A 20,347-nucleotide genomic window follows, 5' to 3' on the forward strand; every position below is an offset into this window, starting at 1 on the left:
ATGTGGGCATTCACAGCTTTAAATTCTTCTCTTAGGATAGCTTTCACTGTGTGCCATAGATTCTGATATGTTGTATTGACATTTTCATTTGATTCTCTAATTTCTTCCTTGATTTCTTCTGGGACCCATTGGTTAACAATTGTGTGTTATTTAATTTCCATGTATTTGCATAATTTTTGTGAGTTTTTTTGTCATTAATTTCTGGTTTCATTACATTACTATACGATCACTGCATGAGATAATTTCAACTCTTTTGGATTAAGTATGTTTTATAGGCTAGTATATGGTCTATTTTAGAGAAAGTACCATGTGCTGGTAGGAAGAATATGTACTCTGTTGCTGTTGGGTTGAACACTTTGTGTTTATTAAGTCCATTTGTTAAAAGATGAGGTTTAACGGACATTAATGTTGATTCTTTTATCCAGTTGATGTAATTGTGATAGTAAGGTATTGAGTTCCCCCATGCTAATTATGTTGATGTTTATTTGACTTTTGTATATCCTTCCAATAGTGTTTATTAGATGTGCCATTTTTTGTGCATATATTTATAATTGTTATCTTTTCCCTTTGACTTGTTCCCTTAATCAATATGTAGTGACCTTCTTTGCCTCTTCTGGTCAGTTTTACCTTGAGGTTCACTTTGTCTGAAACTAGCATAGCTACTCCTGCTATTTTCAGGCTCCCATTGCATGGAATGTTGTTTTCCATCCTTTGATTTTTAGTCTATGAATTTATTTTGGGGTAAAATGTGTTCCTTGTGTATAACATACATTTGAGGCTTGGTCTTTCATCCAATCTTCCAATCTATATCTTTTGATTGGGATGTTGAGACCATTAACATGGAGAGATATTACTGAAAGATACTGACTTACTCTTGTCATTGCACTATTTTTTTGTTACTGATTTTGTTTTCTTCCTATTGTGCTTAACTGTTAACCCTGACTGGTGTAATCATTCCATTTTACTTTTTGGCATTGTTGACTCCATTGTCTCTTTCTGGAATATTCTTGATAAATTTTTGGAGAGCTGATTTGGTGGACTTTAATTTCTTAAGGTCCCAAATATTATGGAAAACCTTATATTTCCATCTCCTTTGAAAGATATTTTTGCAGAACAAAATAATCTGGGTTGGAAATTGTTTAGGGCTTAAAACATTTCATTCCAAGCTCTTCTGGCTTTAAGTCTTCTGTCAAGAAGTCTGCCATTATTTTAATGGGTTTACCTATATATGTGATTTGTTGATTATTTTCTTACAGCCTATAATTCTGTTCTCATGTTAAACTTCTGGGATTTTGATTACAATGTGTCATGGAGAAGTTCTTTCTGTTCATAATTATTTGGAGTCTTATTCAGTTCACTAATCTCTGTGTTAAATTATTTCCCTGTACTTGGAAAGTTTTTGTATTCATTTTAGTTAATTTTCATATTGCTGAGACAAAATACCCAATACCCACAAGTTAATGGAGGAAAGCTTTACTTAGTTTAAAGTTTGTGGAAGTTTCAGTTCATAAATGGCTGGGCCCAAGGCAGTATGGTATGGCAGAAAGGCATCACAGAGGATAAGGAGTCTGTGACAAAGCAGGGAGGGCAGAAGGCAGAGAGCAGTGAAGTAATAAGCAACAAACAACCAATGACAAGCAGAGAGCCTCTTTTTATTTTTTATATCTTACCCAGGTTACCCATCCTGGGTAATTTGCATAGCATCCAATTCTTCAGGAATGAACCACAGTATTATTGACGACATAAAGACAAACCAGATATTGTTATGCAGTAGAAACCAATTAATCATAACCACTATTCCACCCTGGCAATAGCAACAAAATTAGCCACAATAATATAGTCAAAGACAAATTGGATGTTGAGATAGAATAAGAAATAACAAAAGTTACCACTGTACCACAATTATGTAGAGAAAACAGATCTTCAATTATAATACAGATGCAATGATAAATCAAATACCAGATTGCCATATGGTAAATATCTATTAAATCCCACAAATATGCCATCATTAGCAATAGAAAAGAATTTAACAATAATAGCATAGTTATTTAAAAGTTTAAAGATTAATAAAGTTTCATAGTAATACTAGTAAAATGGGGTGGATGGGAAAGGGAAAAATTATAGATTAAAATTGGAAAAATAAAAGGAAGATGAGAAGGAGGAAAGGAAAATGAGATAAAGGATCTTATTATGAAGTAAAATGAAATTAATCAAATTATATAGTAAAAGTTACAGAAAAGAATGGACAAGAAAAAGATGAAAAAGGAAAAAATAGAGAGCAAACTGAAAAACAGAAAAAAATTATAAAAACCACCAAACCCCTCAAAATCCATGAAGAAATAAAAGGAATCAAACAAAAAATATTTCTGTGTTTTGTAGCCTGTGGGCATAACATCGTTTTGTCATAAAAGTGCATAAATATGTGTGTCAAACCCATGTTTGTTCTTTAAAACATTTCTATTGATAAATTATTAATTTTAATCATAAAATATAATTTTATTATATTAAATAATGAGTGCTTAAAAATATCACAAAAATAAAGTATTGCATTTTCAATATTTGTTTATAAAAAAGCATCAAAATTTTCAACATTAACTGGTTTTCGGTATTCAAAGTCTAAAAAAGAACAACAGAAATACATTCCTATATGAACTTCAGTGAAAATACCAATAGCACTCTGCAAAAAACCATAATCTTCAATTATCACACCTAAGGCTGGCTACACACATGACAACAGCATGTTCCATATGCACATTGCTTACACTGACAGCACGTGAGTTTTGTTTTCCCGGCCTTTTTGTAGGACATACTTGACATCTTGTTGGTCTTGCTGTTTTTTCAGGAGGCTCTTATATTATGCAATGTGTAGTTAACAGGAACATAAAATATTATAAAATAAAGTATTAAAATCTTAATATGTACTGTGTGTTACATCAATATTTTCACATCAGCTCTGCACTTGCTTAAAAATCCAAAAAAATAACAGAAATAAATTCTTATATGAACTACAATGAAAATACCAATAGCACTCTACAAAATATCTTTACTTCTATTATCGCACTTGAATGATTAGAAAATAAGATATCAATAGAATAAAATATGAAATTTTAAATGAGTGGTTAGAATAGACACAAACATTTTCACATCAGCTGTTTACTTGCTTACAAAACCTAAAAGATAACATTAGAAATTGTCTTTGGTTTTGTTGTAGAAAGTTTCCATTTCAGGCTTTCTTTTTGTCAAAGTTTCCCTATCTATATTTCTATCATGGTGCAATGTTGACATCAGCAGTACCAGTCTGTTTTTCTTTGCCATGTATGAGACCAATGCAAATCTTTCTGAAATCCAAAGATTTTGAATTACAATGAAAATAGCAATAGAACTCTACAACAAAATAAGCTTTGCTTCAATTGTCACACCCAATGCAGCAGTCTTCACACATGAAAACTGCATGTTCCATACACAAGTATGGCTTACACTGATAACATGTATGTTTTTATTTTCCTGTCCTTTCTTATAGGGTGCTCTTGACATCTTTTTGGTTTTCCTGTTGTTGTAGTAGGTCTTTGAGATACTGCACCTACCTGTTCACCTGTCAGCTCACCAGTGTGCTCCACAATTTTTTGTGTGGTTTTCTGGCCAGAAATATTTTGTTTTTCCTCTTCTATAAATGATCAGTTATGAGTTCCAGTCTCAATCCTCTAATAAAGTTTCTCAGTGGTATTTTGCATTTCTTATTTTCTTTGTAAACTATTAAACTATATGCCACACATGTTTAGGATTGAGTAAAACACAACCGTTGGCCAATGCTTTATGTTTTGAGTGTCATAATAGTTGCTGTATGACTCATCAACAACAACATCTACTCCACCTTTGATTCTGTTGTAGAAAGTTTCCATCTCAGGCTTCCATTTTGTCAAGATTTCCTTCATGGTTCAATGTTCACATCTGCAGTACCAGTCTGTTTTTCTTTGCCACATATGAGGCCAATGTAAATCTTTCTGAAATACCAAGTTTTAAAACTGCAACATTTCATTTGGAATTTCTGCTCTATTTCTGTGTACAGTTCCTACACTGGTCAACTTGTGCTCTGTTAGCAAAAGTAATATCAATTGTAAACTGGTAAACCACTGTAGAATGTCACATTCTGATTAGTTTGGGAGATGGGAGCAACAAGTCTTTTCATAGCACCATTCAGTTTATTACCATATAGATAAGGACCTGGTGGCTGAGTTCCAGTATAAATCTCTAAATTAAAAGCATAGTAAGTCTTTTCATCTACAAAGTCATAAACTTCTACACCATATTTTGAAGAGTTTTTTCACCATGTACTCCCTGAAGCTACAACTGCCATGAAATGCTTCATCAATAGTCATGTATTCAGATGATGTGTAAAAAGGCAGGAGGTTATTAAAATTGGATGTGTCATTTTACCTTTCTAGTAACTAATATAATATTTGGGAATTCAATCATTGAATTTTTCCTAGGAATATTAATCATCTTCAGTGCTGTGTGAAACCAGAAGAGCAATTGCCCAGGGACAACATTTCTGAATTAATAGCTTGTTAAGGATTTGAAGCTCTGTGTAGCTCATCCACAATTTAGATGGTCACTAAGGTGGATAAGCAAGGATCTAGTTCAATGCTCTCAACATATACTGTCAGTATGAATCACCCACCAACCTCCTTTAAATGCAGATTCTACCTTTGTAGACTTGGGCTTCAGTTTACATCTTACATTTCAGATAATCTCCTAGTGGCTGCTGTTGTTATCATACTGTGAGTAGCAAAGGTTGAGATAAATCTTGGCTGCCCTTGGATAATTTTTCCTTTTCTGCTTTTTTAAATTTTTGATATCCAGGACTCACCCAAAGTTAATGAGTCAGAATCATGTCAGTATTTTTAAATGTTTTCTGGTAATTATGGTTACATACAAAATTGAGAACTTGCAATCTAGGATAGTGTTTCTTAAACACTTTTTTCTTTTTTCCTTACCCCCAAGCCTTTTTAGGCTTTTATTTTTCTAATTACTCCCATGGCTCCCCTAATACAGTTTTAAAATCACAGACTGGTTACATATCTTTTTACATACTATGTCTCTATGGAGAAATACTATCCATTGTGATACCTAAGTTTTTTCTCCGCCAAGAACTAAATTTCTTCCTCTCTAGGCAAAATTGACACCACTGAGAATGACTGGTGTAAAATTATAATTTTCTTCACATAAAGATGAATTTATTCACATTCATTCTCTATCCCAACAGTAGAGAAAAATGGCAGAGTAGAAAAAGATCCCTATAAATCCACAACAACATAATAGTAAGTCAAACATCACACACTTTTAAAAATAATAAATTGAGCTTAGTTTTAGTTTAATTCAGTCCTTACTAGATTTTATTGTAGTACAATATAAAAATGAATTAGAGATTGGAATTTTTCTGGGAAAAGATGAGTACATCTATGTTTTAAGAACAAATATGTCATTCAGAGCTGTTTGTAAAAAGGTTATTCTTTTTACTTTCAGGTGTCACAATCACTTTTGAAGGATAGATGTTATAACTAAAATACTAAAGGAAATGACCAAAACCTAGTGCATGAGATAGTTTTTCTTATCAAACTACAATCAGCAGTTTTCTTTCTCTTTCTTTTTTTGTTTCTTTTTAATTGTATGAAACTTCAACTATGGTCTGAGGTCCATTTCAGAGTTTAGAGAATCTCTTGTGGTGGAGCTTCCCTACATTTTCAACATTTCTGAACTCATGTTGGAGGAACTCTTTTGGGAAACCATCTGCTCTGCATGTTGTTCTCTGAATGATTGCTGGTAGTGCACACACTCAGAGGTCTGATGTAATAACTGTTATGTTGCTGCAGTTTTCAATTTTCATGAGCCCTGAATACAAATCATGCTGATAAATGCTAGGTAAGAGAAGGGTACAGCAAAGTAGGAGCAAGGCACAGAGATTCCCTGCCTTCTTGTGCATTCCACCTTCCAGGGACCACCACATGTTCAGCTATTTGGGGTTCTGAGCACCAGATCAACTCTCTAGTGCTATGACTGAGTCATAGTTAAAAAACATCCCAGAAAATAAGAAAAACTTTGCAGAAAGAGTCACTAAAATGTGTATAAAACAAGAAGCCTGTTTTCAATATTGCTTTACCCAGTGATGCGGGACAATCAGGCACCCCCTGTAAAGTATGATCAACATGTCCTAGGACCATCTAGAATGTTAATGCTTTGTTTTGTTATTGTCTTGGAGGTTTCTTTTCTTTTTTGATAAGGCTTTGTGGCTGTTTCACATCAACAGTCTCCCCGGCTCCTACTATGGCCAATTAATGAGTATGTGCTCCACAGTGACCAAGAAAATTCTGTTTTTTTACTCACTTTACATTTCAGTCTTTTAGCAGTAGAGGAATTGATTCCTTTACAACCTACACTAAAAAACCCATGATGAACCTTACCTGCCCCACCTCCAATATGTCCCCAGTTCTTTATTCAAGGCAAGAAGAACCTGGAATGCTTTTGATAGGGGAGCCATTCCTAAAGAAAATACTTGACAACTCCGGGTGAAATGAGATTCTAGAAAAATTCAAAAACAGAAATAATTTCCCAGATAAATACAGAGATGCTGAGCAGAATGAAAGACATGATTAGAGGCTCTAGAACAGAAACAGATAAAAACAAAAAAAGATGAGTTCAGAACCATGATGGAAGCCATGAATGCCCAGCATAGGAAAGAAATGGAAATCATGAACACAAAACATAGAAAAGAAATAGAATCCATGACAGAGTCAAACAGATATCCAGGAGACTAAAAACTCTATTGAAAGTATACACAGGAGACTGAGCCAATCTGAAGACAGAATATCAGATAGAGAAGACAGGATGGTAATCAGTGACCAGGAAAAGAGAGATCTCTTAAAACTAATAAGGGACCATGAGAAATCAACCCAACAACTCCTATATACTGCAAAGAAAAATAATATAAGACTGATTGGAGTACACTGAAAAGCAGGAGAAATTACAAATGCCATAGGAAAACTGTTCACAGAATTAATGACAGAAAACTTCCAGACAGAGGTAGAGATTTGGACATACAGATAAGTGAGGTATATAGAACTCCATTTAGCCATGATCAAAAAAAATCTACACCTAGACGTATAATAATCAAGATCCCAGAAACCCAACAGAAGAACAAAATACTACAAGCAGTCAGAGAAAAGAAACAAATCACATGCAAAGGAAAGCCCATCAGAATCACAGCATATTTTCAACACAAATACTCAACTCAAGGAGAGCCTGGAGTGAAATATTTCAAGCCCCAAAAGAAAACAACCTCCAAACTAGACTGATGTGTCCTGCAAACTATCTTTCAAAATTGACGAGGAAATAAAATACTTCCATGACAAATAACACCTGAGAAACTTCATGAATACCAAACCAGCACTTCAAACAATTCTAAAAAGTATCCTAGAAAGAGAAAATGAAATTCACAACTCCATGAGGCCCAACAGAGCAAATTCATTGGGCAAGGCAAGAAATTACAGGGAGAGGGAGAAAAATAGAAAAGAGCCAACAACAGGAAAACAACATGACAATGACAAGTCAATACATATCAGTTATAACCATCAATGTTAATGGTCTCAATTCACCAGTGAAAAGAAATATAATGACAGAATGGATTAAGAAGCAAAATCCAGCAATATCCAGTGAAATTCACCTAGTTCAAAAAGAAACTCATAGACTGAAAGTAAAAGGATGGAAAACAGTTCTCCATGTGACAGGAACCTGGAAAAAAGCAGGGGTATCTATGTTATTTGCAGAAAAATTAAATTTCAAACCAAAACAAATTAAGAGAGACAAAGAAGGTCACTACATCCTTGTAAAGGGAACAATCCAAGAGGAAGAGATGACAATCATAAATATATATGCACCAAACACTAATGCCCCCAATTATACAAAACAAATATTAGGGGACATGAAAAACCAAATAAGCACTAATACAATTGTAGTGGGGGATCTCAATATCCCACTGTCATAAATAAACAGATCATCTAGACAAAAAATCAACAACAAAAACCTAGAACTGAACAAAGCGTTTGAACAAATTGACTTAATAGACATCTACAGAGTGTTCCACACAACAAAATCACAGTATACATTCTTTGCAGCTAAACATGGGTCATTCTCCAAAAGAGACCACATACTAGTTCATAGAATATATTTAAGTAAATACAAAGGAATTGAACTTATCTCTTGTATATTATCAGACCATACTGCCATTAAATTGGAGATTGATAGCAAAGGAAACCACAAGAACTTCACAAACACATGGAAAATGAATAACACTATCCTGAACAACCAATGAATCACAGAGGAAATTAAAGAAGGGATCAGACAGTTTTTTCAATGAAATGATAATGCCAATACAACATACAGGAATCTGGGACACAATGAAAGCAGTTCTATGAGGGAAATTCATAGCAGTAAATGCCCACACTAGGAAAACAGAGCTAGCTCAAACAAACACCTAATGCTGAATATTAAACTCATAGAAAAAGAAGAGCAAGACAAACCCAAAGCTCATACAAGGGAGGAAATTATGAAGCTCAGAGCAGAAATCAGTGCAATGGAGACAGAGTGATACAAAAAAAATCAATGAATTAAAGAGTTGGTTTTTCAAAAGAATAAAATCAATTAACCCTTAGCCAAACTTATCAAAAAAAGGAAAGAAAATGTTCAAATTCATGCAATTAGGAATGAAAAAAGATGAAGCCACAACAGATCCAGCAGACATCCAGAGGATTATCAATACCTACTGCAAGAACCTGTACGCTAATAAAATGGAAAACACAGAAGACATGGACAGATTCCTAGATACATACGAATTACCAAAGTTAAATGAAGAAGATATAGAAATTCTAAACACACCACTTACAATGAATGAAATTGAAAATGTAATTAAAAATTTACAAACAAAGAAAATCTCAGGTCCTGATGGCTTCACGGCGAATTCTATAAAACATTTAGAGAATGAAATTTAAAGGGAAGCAATACATCCAAATTCATTCCTGGAAGCAAATGTTACTTTGATTCCAAAACCATGGAAAGACCCAACCAGAAAAGAGAACTACAGGCCAAACACCCTAATGAATATAGATGCAAAAATCCTCAGTAAGATACTGCCAAACAGAATACAGAGTGTCATCAAGAAGATCATACACCCTTACCAAGTAGGAATTATCCCAGGGATGCAAGAATGGTTCAACATACATAAATCAATAAATTTAATACACAATATTAACAGACTCAAGGACAAAAACCATACAATAATCTCTCGATAATAGATGGAGTAAATGCATTCAATAAAATTCAATACCCATTCATGATAAAAACCCTGCAGAAAATTGGAATAGATGGTCTTTATCTCAACTTGATAAAGGCTATCTATGAAAAACCAATGGCCAACATCATACTAAATGGTCAAAAACTGAAAACCTTCATGCTAAGATCAGGAACAAGACAAGGATGTTCACTATCACCACTCTTGTTCAATATAGGTTTGGAAACAGTCACAGCAATTAGACAAGAGATAGAAATAAAAGGAATAAAGACAGAAATGAAGAATTATTTGCTGACAATATGATACTCACATAGAAGCCAGATATCTAGTCTTAATTGACAGGTTCAGCAGAGTAGCTAGATACAAAGTGAACACTCAAAAATCAATAGCCTTCTTGTACACAAATAACAGTCTCACTGAGAGAGAAATTAGGGAAACAATCCTTTTCACAATAGCATCCCCCAAAATGAAATATTTAGGAATCAATCTCATGAAAGAAGCAAAAGACCTCTACATTGAGAACAACGGCACTCTGAAAAAAGAGATCGAAGATGATATAAGAAAATGGAAAGGCATCCCTTGCTCTTGAGTAGGAAGAATCAACATAGTGTAAATGGTTATACTTCCAAAGCTGCTATACAGACTCAATGCGATCCCAAATGAAGAATCCCAAATGCAATCCCAATGCAATCCCAAATGGAAATTTCAAAATTTTCAAAAAAGGAAAGAAAGTCTTTATGAATAGGGAAGGGTGGAGGGAGTGAAGGGAGGGCAGGGAATGGGAAAAAATAAGAACCAAGATACATCATGTACAGGTACAAGTTCCCAATGATAAATGTAAATGTATTGTACACCTAAAATGTATCAATAAGAGAATTTAAGGGAAAAAAGAATTCTTTAATTAAAGAGGCTATCTTTACTCCAGTGAGGATGGTTGGCTTCTTTGTCAAATATCAGGTAGCTTAGTGTGTCTGGAGCTGTTTCTGCATCTTCAAATCTATTCCACTGGTCCTTGGGTCTGTTTCTTTGCCAGTACCATGATGTTTTAATCACAGTGGCTTTGTAGTAGTTTCAAGTTGGGAATTGTCTTACCCCCTGCTGTGACTCTGTTGCCTAGGATTGCTTTTGGTATTCTAGATCTGGCTCCAGATGAACTTTTGGATTGTTTTCCTCTTGTTCTGTGAAATGTTTTGGGGATTTCAATTTGGATTGCATTGGGATTTCAACTGGGAAATTTTAATTGTGGAAATCAATATGGAGATTCCTCAAACAACTAGGATTGGAAATCTCATTTGACCCAGCTATTCCTCTACTGGGTATCTTCCCAAAAGAATTAAAAGAATCATACCATAGTGATATTTGCTCACCCATGTTTATAGCAGCACAGTTTGTAACAGCTAAAACTTGGAAACAGCCCAATTGCCCATCAACTGGAGACTGGATAAAGAAGATTTTTTTTTAAAGGAGTACTACTCAGTCATAAATAATGAGAAACTAGAGACATTTATAGCTAAGTGGATGCACATTGAGGCCATACTCTTTAGTGAAATAAATAGGATACACCTGTGTGAACACCAAATAGTTTTTCTGGTGTGAAAACTTGAAGTATAAATAAGGAACAAAATGTATAATTGATATTGTGAAAAAGGCAGAAAATGTCTAAAGGAATAGGGGAAGTAGGAGGGGAAGGGGAACGGAAAGAAGGGAAAAGAAAAAATATGTGGAAAGGACAAATATAGAAATGAAGTCTTTGTAAATAGGGAAGGGTGGAGGGGGTGAAGGGAGCACAGGGGAATGAGGAAAAAATCAAGAATCAAGTTACATCATAAAAAGGTACAAGATAGCCATGACAGATGTAAGTGTATTGTATACCTAAAATATACCAATAAACTAAATGGAAAAATATATATTTTTTATTAAAATGGTGTACTTCATCAGATTGCTACAGTGCTACCTAAATCAAATTACACAAATGGATGAAGAATTTTCTGTAATCATTATAACCCTCTTTTGTATGTATAGACTTTTAATAAATCTGATTTAATAAGTGTATTTCCAAAAATAAAATAAAATAAAATAAAATGACCCAATGTAAGAAGGATCATTGAAAAACTAAGGCAGGATGGTGAGGACCCTTCAGAATGCCCAACAGCAAGCAGCTTAGGCATGAGGAAGCCTGCAACCCCTGCTACCACTATCCTGGTCTCTGGACTCCTGGCTGTGCTGCTACTTGGTTCCACACTACAGGGGCATGGGGGGGGGCACAAAGGCCATTGTCCTGAGCTGCAGAAGTGAACAACAGGTAGAGGCCCTCTTTCAGGCTACTTGATGAAAACTGAAGCCTACTGGAAAAGTGAAGAGAATCTCTGCAAGAAAGGCACACCAGACCAGCGTATTTGGTAATTTGGAGGGATCATCACCTCCCATCAGAACCTGGACTATCTTCACGGGAAGGGCAGCTAGAACCTGCAGTAGAGCCTTGCAGAGATCAACCGTGCAGGAGGACAGAGAGCTCAATTTGGGACTTGCAGCCAGGAATCTGCCTAAATTTCATGGGTCTGGGACTGGCTTGCAGAGACTCTTTGACTTTTATCTGCACACTGCTGCCCACATTGTCTATTGTGACAACAGAGACATATGCTGAAGAAGACCCTTCATTTTTATCTTTTATTTATTTTCAAAATTACCACTTTTTTGCTTATTTTTAATTTTTTCCTTTTTCTACTCTTACAATTTTTATTTTTCTCTTTCTTCTTTCTCTGCTTTTTTCTTTCTCTCTTGCCCTCACCAACTTGCTGTCCCACATTGTTCTTCATCTCCGTTTGTGTTCCTGTCCTGGCCCTAATTCATATTTCTTCTTTATTTTTCTTTCTTTCACCTGTGTCCTCTGGCCTCACTGCTATCCTTCCCCCCTCCTTCTACCTACCTATCCCTGATTCTCCAACTCCTTCTAACTCCCCATCCTGAAGGGTAAAGTTGCTATATTGAAGAGTTTATTCACTATAAATATATGTTGGGTTGTTCCTCAATTTTTATTTAATTAACACAGTTATAGGTGATAGGTTAACAACTACCACCAATTGTCATTTTCTAAGAGGTACTTGATGCCATTTTGTGGCTGGTTGTATCACTTGGCCTAAAGAGTTGTGATTGATCTAATCAGTTTTCCTTCCTGGTATAATGAAAATGAGATAGTCTCAAAGCCATCAGAGACTCAAAACCTAAAGACCAGCTATATCTGGAAGACACATCAGAGAAGCAGTTATTCATTTCATAAGGGTTCTAACTACAAGCAACAAAGATACTTACAATAAGTAACTTCGAAGTATCAACCCAGGAATTAAACCAAAGACAATACCAAAAACAAAAATGAGGAGATATTTAAACAAGGCACAAACTAAGACTTCCACTCCACAAAAGGTAAATTCTAGAGGAAACAAGGTGGAAAAGTCTGACAATCAACCACCTGGACACCCTGAACTGATAGCACAGGAAGTAACAAAACAGATGAAGAAGCTGTAGAAAAATTAAAGCAGAAGTAATCTCCCCAATAACTACAGAGATGGTGAGCAGAGTGAAAGACAAGATTAGAGGATCTAGAACAGAAACAGATAAAAAATAGATGAGCTCAGAAACATGCTGGAAGCCATGAATGCCCAGCCTAAGAAAGAAATGGAATCCATGAAACAGATTCAAACAGGTATCCATGAGATTAAAAACTTCATTGAAAGTATGCACATCAGATTAAGGGAATGTGAAGAAAGAATACCAGATACAGAAGACAGGATTGCAGTTAATGAGCATGAAAAGAGATTTCTTCAAAAAGTAAGGGACCACAAGTAATCAATCCAGTAGCTGATGGATGATGCAAAGAAGAATAACATAAAACTGATAGGAGTCCACAAGAAAACAGGAGCAAATACTATTGACAAAAACAAATCTTTTCACAGAAGTAATAGTAGAAAACATCCCAAACGGAGCTGGAAAATTGAACATACAGATAATTGAGGCATGTAGAACTCCAACTAGCTAAGATAAAAAAAAAACTACATCTAGACATATATTAGTCCAGATCACAGAAACCCAACAGAAGAAAAAAGAATCCTACAGAGAAAAAAACCAAATCACCTACAAAAGAAAGCCCATCAAAATCACAGCAGACTTCTCAACATAAACCCTCAAGTGAAAGAGAGCCTGGAGTGAAGTATTTCAAGCCCTAAAAGAAAATAATTTCCAACCTAGACTGTTGTATCCTGCAAAATTATCTTTCAATATTGATGGGGAAATTAGATACATCCACAAAAAAGAATACCTGAGAAATTTCATGAACACCAAACCAGTAGTTCAAAAAATTCTAAACAATATCCTAGAAACAATGAAGGTCACAACTCTGTGAGGCCCAACAGAGAGAAGCCACCAGGCAAGGTAAGAATCTAAAAGGAAAGGGGGAAAAATAAATAATAGAGCCAACAAAAGTAAAACATCATGACAAAGATGAGTCAATATCTATCAATCATAACCACCAATGTTAGTGACCTCAATTTACCAATCAAAAGAAATAGATTGGCAGAATGGATTAAGAAGCAAAATTCAATAATATGCTTTATACAAGAAACACACCTAACAGAAAAAGAAATTTATAAACTGAAAGTGAAAGGATGGAAAAGAGTTCTTCATGCTACACGAACCCTGAAAAAAGCAGGTATACCAATCTTAGTTGCAGATAAATTAAATTTCAAACCAAAATGAATTAAGAGAGGCAAAGGTGGTCACTACATCCTTGTGAAGAGAACAATCCAAGAGGAAGAGATGATAATCATGAATATATATGCACCAAGCAATAATGCCCCCAACTATGCAAAACAAATATTAATGGACATGAAAAACCAAATAAGCACTAATACAATTGTAGTGAGGGACATCAATACTCCACTATCATAAATAAATCTTCTAGACAAAAAATTAACAACAAAATTCTAGCACTGTAACAAGCTATTGAACAAATGGACTTAATAGATGTTTACAGAGCGCTCCAATCCACAATATAAGAATACATATTCTTTTTGGCTGCACACGCATCACTCTCCAAAATAAACCACACGCTAGCTCATAGTATATGCCTAAGTAAGTGTAAAAGAATTGAAATTATCCCCTGTATATTATCAGACCATAGTGCAATAAAATTAGAGATCAGTGACATAAGAAACTGCCAAATCCCCACAAGAACATGGAAATTGAATTACACCTTCCTGAACAACCAATGGGTCACAGGGGAAATTAAAGAAAAAATTAGACAGTTTCTACAAGTAAATGATAATGCCAGTACAACATACAGGAATCTATAGTACAAAATGAAAGCAGTTCTATGTGGGAAATTCATAGCATTGAATGCCCACATTAGGAAAACAGAGAAAACTCCAATAAATAAACTAATGCAGAACCTCAAGCTCCTAGAAAAAGAAAAGTATAACAACCCCAAAGCTCATACAAGAGAGGAAATTATAAAGACCAGAGCAGAAATCAGTGCAATAGAGACTAAGAGAATGATAGAAAAATTCAATGAATCAAGGAGTTGGTTTTTCAAAAGAATAAATAAAATCAATAAACCTTTAGCCAAACTTGTCAAAACAAGGAAAGAAGAGGTTCAAATCCATGTGATTAAGAACAAAAAAGATGAAGTCACAATAGATCCAGCAGACATCCAGAGGATAATCAATACTTACAGTGAGAACCTGTACTCTAATAAAATGGAAAATACAGAAGAAATGGACAGATTCCTAGATATCTGCAAATTGCCAAAGTTAAATGAACAATATATAGAAATTCTAAACACACCATTTACAATGAGTGAAACTGAAAATGTAATAAAAAATTTAACAAGAAAAAAAAAAAACCCCAGGTCCTGATGGCTTCACTGCTGAATTCTACAAAACATTTAGGAAGAACTATCACCATTACTCTTTAAACTCATCAGTGAAATTGAATGGGAAGCAATACTTCCAAATTAATTTTTGGAAGCAAGTGTTACTTTGATTCCAAAACCAAGGAAAGGCCCAACCCAAAAAGAGAACTATAGGCCAATCTCTCTAATGAACATAGATGACAAAATCCTCAACAAGATATTGGCAAACAAAATATAGGGGTCATCAAGAAGATCATACAGCCTGACCCAGTTGGAATTATCCCAGGGATGCAAGGGTGGTTCAACATATGTAAATCAATAAATGTCATACTCTATATTAATAGAGCCAATAACAAAAAACATATGATCATCTAAATAGATGCAGAAAAAGCATTTGACAAAATTCAACACCCATTCATGACAAAAACGCTGCAGAAAATTGGAATAGAAGGTCTTTATCTCAACCTGATTAAGGCATGTATGTAAAACCAACAGCCAACATCATATTAAATGGTCAAAAACTGAAAACTTCCATGCTAAAATCAGGAACAAGACAAAGATGCCCACTATCACCACATCTGTTCAATATAGTTCTATAAACAATAGTAGCAGCAATTAGAAAAGAGAAAGAAATAAAAAGAATAAAGATAGGAAGAAAAGAATTTAAACTGTCATTATTTGCTGATGATATGATATTTTGCATGGAAGATCCAAAAAACTCCACCAAAAGACTTCTAGACTTAATTGACAGATTCTGTAGAGTAGCAGGATATAAGGTCAAGACTCAAAAAACAATAGCCTTCTTAAACACAAATAACAGACTCACTGAGAGAGAAATTCAAGAAACAATTCCTTTTACAATAGCATCCAAAATAAATGACCTAGGAATCAGTCTAACAAAGGAAGCAAAAGACCTCTAAACTGAAAATTACAGCACTCTGAAAAAAGAGATGGAAGAGGATATAAGAAAATGGAAAGACATCCATTCCTTCTGGGTAGGAAGAACCAATATAGTGAAAATGGACATATTTCCAACACTATTATATACACTTAATGCAATGCTGATTGAAATTCCAACAATATACTTCACAGAACAAGAGAAAACAATCCAAAAATTCCTTTTGGAACAAGAAGAGAACTATAATCACAAAAGCAATTCTAAGCAACATAGACAAGGCAAGGGGTACCACAATCTGAAATTTGAAACTACTATGATAAAAATAGCATTGTACTGGCAAAGAAACAGACTGAAGGATCAATGGAATAGATTAGAAGATGCAGAAACAACTCCAGATATACTCAGCCACCTCATCATTGACAAAGGAGCCAACCACCATCATTGAAGGAAAGATAGCCTATTTAATAAATGGTGCTAGAAAAACTGGATTTCAACCTGCCAAAGATTAAAACTAGACCCATCCCGAGGCAGGTCTAGGCACACCCTACTGAGGTCCCCAGTCACATGGAACACACTGAATCAGCCGGCTGCAGACAGGCAGGTCTCTGGATGCCCTACCAAGGTCCCAAGTCACGCGGAAGACACTGAATCACCCCACTGCAGACAGGCAGCCACCTGGTTCCACACTACAAAGATGCAGAGGACACCGGACCACAAGTCCACCGTACTGAGTCCCGCTGCTCCGGGCCCAGAGGTAGGGGCTTCTGAACTGCCATCCCATTGCTCCTGGCCCAGAAGAAGGGGCTTGCCAGTCACGATCCTTCCCGCTGCTCCCAGCCCACAGGAAAGGGCTTTTGGGCCACCTTCTGTCCCGCTGCTCCTGGCCCAGAGGAAGGGGCTTCCAGGCCACCATCTCTGCCATCACTCCTGGCCCAGAGGTAAGGGCTTCTGAGCCACCATCCCACTGCTCTTGGTCCAGAGGAATGGGCTTCCCAGCCACCATTCCTCCCACTGCTCCCAGCAGACAGGAAAGGGCTTTTGAGCCACCATCCCTACCGCTGCTCCCAGCCCCTGTCCCACCTCCCCCAGCTCAGAGGAGGTAATCCGTGCAGGTGTTAACAACCCCTTGCCCCAGTCAAAATGAGAAAACATGTAAATAAGTTTCAAAACCAGACTTCCAAATCACCTAAGCAACCCCAAAGGGAAACGAGATGGAACACTCTGATACTCAACCACCTGGGCCCACTGAACTGGCAAAAAAGGGGATCTGGAAAAAATGAAATCAGAAATAATTTCTCAGATAACAGGAGAAATTGTGCCCCTAGTGCAAGACATGATTAATAAATCTGCAGAGGAGCTCAGGAACATGATGGAATCCCAAGATAGGAAACAAATGGAATAAATAAAACAGATGCAAATAGATTTCCAGGACATGAAAAACTCCATTGAAAGTCTACACAGCAGAATGAGCCAATATGAGGACAGAATTTCAGATATAGAAGACAAGATTGCAATTAGTGACCAGGAAAAGAAAAATTGCTTCAAAACTATGAGGAAACATGAGAAATCAATCCAGCAGCTGCTAGATGATGCAAAGAAGAATAACATAGGACTGATTGGACTCAATGAAGAAACAAGGGAGAGTGCAGATGACATAAAAAATCTCTTCACAGAAATAATGGCAGAAAACTTCCCAAGCAGGGGAAAAGAGCTTTACAACAGATAAGTGAGGCATATAGGACTCCAAATAGCCTTGATCAAAAAAAATCTACACATAGGCATATAATTGTTAAGATTCCAGAAACTCAACAGAAGAACAAAGTTCTACATGCAGTCAGAGAAAAGAAACAAATCACATACAAAGGAAAGCCCACCAGAATCACACCAGACTTCTCAACACAAACCATCAAGGCAAGAAGACATTGGAGTAACATATTCCAAGCCCTAAAAGAAAACAGCCTCCAACCCAGATTGATGTACCCTGCAAAACTATCTTTCAAAATGGATGGAGAAATAAGATACTTTCATGACAAAGAGCACCTGAGGAACTTCGTGAATACCAAACCAGCACTCCAAAGAATTTTACACAATAGCCTAGGAACAGACATTGAGGATCACAACCCCAGGAAGCAAAGTAGAATGTACCCAACTGGCATGACAAGAAATTAAATGTAAAGGGGGAGAACCCAACAAAAAGAAAAAGTCATGGCAATGACAAGTCAATATGTTTCAGTTATAACCATCAACGTTAATGGTCTCAATTCACAATCAAAAGAAATAGACTGGCAGAATGGGTCAAGAAGCAAAATCCAACAATATTCTGCATACAAGAAACACACTTAATTCAAAAGGAAACTCATAGACTGAAAGTTAAATGGTGGAAAACAATACTCCATGTGACAGGAACCAAAAAGAAAGCAGGAGTCACTATCCTCTTTGTAGATCAAGTAGATTTCAAACCAACACTGATTAAGAGAGATGAAGAAGGACACTACATCCTTGTAAAGGGAACAACCCAACATGAAGAGATGATAATCATAAATATCTATGCACCAAACACCAGTGCACCCAGCTATATAAAACAAATACTAACAGACATGAAAAGTCATATATTCACCAATACAATTGTAGTGGGGGACCTCAACACCCCACTGTCACAAATAGATCAACTAGACTAAAAATAAATAATGAAATACTAGAACTCAATCGAACTCTTGAACAAATGAACTTAACAGATGTTTACAGAGTCTTCCACCCCACAAAATCAGAATACACATTCTTCTCAGCTGCACATGGGTCATTCTCCAAAGTAGACCACATACTCACACATAGAACATGTTTAAGGAAGTGCAAAGGAATTGAAGTTATCCCCTGTATATTATCAAACCATAGTGCGATAAAATTGGAGATCCATAGCAAAAGAAACTCAAAAAATTTCATAAACACGTGGAAATTGAACAACACACTTCTGAATAACCAATGGGTCACAGAGGAAATTAAAGAAGAAATCAGACAGTTCCTTCAATTAAATGACAATGACAATACAACATATCGGAATCTATGGGACACAATGAAAGCAGTCTTATGAGGGAAATTCATAGCAGTGAATACACATATTAGGAAAACAGAATGAGCCCAATTAAACAACCTGATGCTGAACCTCAAGCTTCTAGAAAAAGAAGAGCAGGACAACCCCAAAGCTCATACAAGGGAGGAAATTATAAAGATCAGAGGAGAAATCAATGCAATGGAGACTAAGAGAATGATACAAAAAATCAATGAAGCCAAGAGTTGGTTCTTTGAAAGAATCAACAAAATTGGCAAACCTTTAGCCGACCTTGTCAGAAAAAGGAAAGAAAAGGCCCAAATCCATGCAATTAGGAATGAAAAGGGTGAAATGACAACAGACCCAGCAGAAATCCAGAGGATCATCAATACCTACTTCCAGAACCTATACGCCAATGAAATGGACAACACAGAAGAAATGGACAGATTCCTAGATACATATGAATTACCAAAGTTGAACAAAGAAGACCTAAAAATTCTGAACAACCCAATATCAACCAATGAAATTGAAAATGTAATTAAAATCTTATCAACCAAGAAAAGCCCGGGCCCCGATGGCTTCACTGCTGAATTCTACAAGACATTTAGAGAGGAACTGCTGCCTCTACTGTTTAAAGTCTTCAATGAAATTGAAAGGGAAGCAATACTTCCAAATTCATTCCTGGAAGCAAGCATCACCTTTATTCCCAAAGCAGAGAAAACCCAACTGAAAAAGAGAACTATAGGCCAATCTCACTAATGAACATAGATGCAAAAATCCTTAATAAAATAATGGCAAACAGGATGCAGAAGATCATCAAGAAGATCATACACCCTGATCAAGTGGGATTCAACCCAGGGATGCAGGGATGGTTCAATATATGCAAAGCAGTCAATGTAATACACTATATCAATAGAGTCAAGGACAAAAACCATACGATTATCTCCACAGACACAGAAAAAGCATTTGACAAAATCCAACATGCATTTATGATAAAAACCCTACAAAAAATTGGAATAGATGGTCTCTACCTCAAACTGATAGAAGCCATCTATGAAAAACCAACAGCCAATATCATACTAAATGGTGAAAAACTGAAATCCTTCACACTCAAATCAGGAACAAGACAAGGATGTCCACTATCACCACTCTTGTTCAATA

This window comes from Heterocephalus glaber, unplaced genomic scaffold, assembly GCF_053883595.1.
Source record: "Heterocephalus glaber isolate CG9 unplaced genomic scaffold, H.glaber_assembly_v1.0 deba00001446, whole genome shotgun sequence".
NCBI lineage: Eukaryota > Metazoa > Chordata > Mammalia > Rodentia > Bathyergidae > Heterocephalus > Heterocephalus glaber.